This window comes from Oreochromis niloticus, unplaced genomic scaffold, assembly GCF_001858045.2.
Source record: "Oreochromis niloticus isolate F11D_XX unplaced genomic scaffold, O_niloticus_UMD_NMBU tig00006817_pilon, whole genome shotgun sequence".
Lineage (NCBI taxonomy): Eukaryota > Metazoa > Chordata > Actinopteri > Cichliformes > Cichlidae > Oreochromis > Oreochromis niloticus.
Genome location: NW_020328193.1, coordinates 24,049 through 26,524, shown reverse-complemented (window position 1 = coordinate 26,524; position 2,476 = coordinate 24,049). Strand labels below are relative to the sequence as shown.

The 2,476-nt window shown below is 42.9% G+C and overlaps 1 long non-coding RNA gene across 1 annotated transcript; it reads left to right on the top strand.

The window, feature by feature from the left end:
- The first annotated feature begins 232 nt into the window (after positions 1-232).
- On the top strand, positions 233-2,177 carry LOC112845339 (uncharacterized). The gene is made up of 3 exons (XR_003218156.1): positions 233-299; positions 408-464; positions 2,130-2,177. It is a non-coding gene; the product is annotated as an uncharacterized LOC112845339 (long non-coding RNA).
- The last annotated feature ends 299 nt before the right edge of the window (positions 2,178-2,476 follow it).

Sequence of the window (2,476 nt, the reverse complement as noted above, 5' to 3'; positions counted from 1 at the left end):
TATTACTATGAGGATTACAAATGACTTTATTATATAATCTATGCAAATGAACTAAGGATCCATGAAGACAGTGGCAAGGATAAATTATTCTCTGCTGCATCTCACACATCAGCAAGAACCAACACAGTGTAAGTAATAAGTAATGTTCAAGGTTGTCTCTAAATGATGTCCCAAAATGTTAGTAAACTTCTTGAGGTTTTAACTTTTATTGTTGCTTTTCTGCCTTTTGTTTTTAAGAATCTGATGAAAAGGAGAAACAAAAAGAGACACACCACAAACGAGTTTCCCTGACTAATATGGTAAATATATTCATCATGTAATGACATTTCCTCAGAGTAACCAGGTGTTTGTCTTGTTCTAAGTGATTCACTCTTCTGTCGTGTTATTTGGTCTTTGTCTTTGCAAAGAGAGGAGCAGTAACTGCATAAGGAGGAAGAAACAGGAGCATCCAAAGACAGCCTGAGGTTTTGGGGGCACCGTGAACAGCAGTCACCTCAGAGCAAGAGGTCCTGGTGGCTGTCTGGTTCTCTCCAGGAGCTCTGGCTTCATCCCACAGTCCAGAGAAATGATGTAGTGCTTGAAATTAGGCATAGTGTGAATGTGAGTGTGAATGGTAGTTGTTTCTCGTTGAGCCCTCTCTGTGTCAGATGCAACCTGTCCAGGGTGTACCCCCGCCTCTGGCCCTATAACAACTCCAATTGAACCATTACAATGCACAGAATGTTCTCACATTCTAGCACATGAAAAATGTTAAGACTTTTATAAACATTGAGTTCTGCTGTGGGTCTCTTATTGCCTGTGTGTAGAAATAGCATATGATGATATAAAGCCATGTCTTGACATTGAAATCTTTAATTTGTCTGATTATGTTATGATTAACATAGATGACTGTTCTGCTTTCTCGTAGCTGAGCTGGTGAGTCCAGTCAGTGTGTGTCAGATAGTCGTCAACAAACTTGAGGAACCGTCCTTTAAACAGCAGCCATTTGGACTCTATGAACAATCTGCTCCTCTCCCTTTACCATGACCTGGTTACGGGGTGCAAGGATTTTCCTCCAATCGCAGTCAGGGGATAGTGTCACTCAGAGGAGCTGACGACACCTTTTAGACCTGTGCTGCAGAGTCGGAGGGCAAACACCACTCCATCTCCTTCTACAGACTCACCAGCTGGTATGATGTGCTGCCTCCAGGGTCCCGCCTCACATCTCAGATCCTGACTCCGGTCCTTCCTGACAAGCGAATATTTTGTGCTGAAGGCAGACCGGAGGAACTGTGTCCGCACCCTGGAGGTCAACGGCCTCACCGTCAACAGAGTCATATCTGCTGTGTATCGCACAGAAGACTGTGACACTGAGATGAAAACATCTGGAGGGTCACTGACTACAGCTCAGAGGGCAACGTCATCATGTCATGCTCTGCGCTTCCCGAGGAAGTTTGCACAGCGTGCAAAAAGAAGGCGACAGAGGAGAAAAGCAGCAGCAGGAGCCCCGCTCCACCAAGGAAGCGCTTCAGACTCTAATCAAGATCGAAGCCTTTCCTGCAGAACTTATTTTCTCCAAACTTTTGTACATATGTATATAGTTCTTTGTTATTGTTGAGAAACACAGGTCAGTGTTTTCAGTGCCTCTTGCACTTTTCTTTATTTCTTGTTGCTGGCCTGTGTTTTTGATATTACTATGAGGATTACAAAATGACTTTATTATTAATCTATGCAAATGAACTAAGGATCCATGAGACAGTGGCAAGGATAAATTATTCTCTGCTGCATCTCACACATCAGCAAGAACCACACAGTGGTAGTAATAAGTATGTTCAAGGTTGTCTCTAAAATGATGTCCCAAAATGTTAGAAAACTTCTTGAGGTTTTAACTTTTATTGTTGCTTTTCTGCCTTTTGTTTTTAAGAATCTGGTGAAAAGGAAAACAAAAAGAGACACACCACAACGAGTTTCCCTGACTAACATGGTAAATATATTCATCATGTCATGACATTTCCTCAGAGTAACCAGGAGTGTTTGTCTTGTTCTAAAGTGATTCACTCTTCTGTCGTGTTATTTGGTCTTTGTCTTTGCAAAGAGAGGAGCAGTAACTGCATAGGAGGAAGAAACAGAAGCATCCAAAGACAACTGAGAGTCTTCAGTGCACCGTGAACAGCAGTCACCTCAGAGCAAGAGAGTCCTGGGGCTGTCTGGGTTCTCTCCAGGAGCTCTGGCTTCATCCCACAGTCCAGAGAAATGATGTAAGTGCTTGAAATTAGGCATAGGTGTGAATGTGAGTGTGAATGGTAGCTTGTTTCTCTGTTTGAGCCCTCTCTGTGTCAGATGGCAACCTGTCCAGGTGTACCCCCGCTCTGGCCCTATAACAACTCCAATTGAACCATTTACAATGCAACAGAATGTACACACATTCTAGCACGTGAAAAATGTTAGACTTTTATAAACATTGAGTTCTGCTGTGGGTCTCTTATTGCCTGTGTGT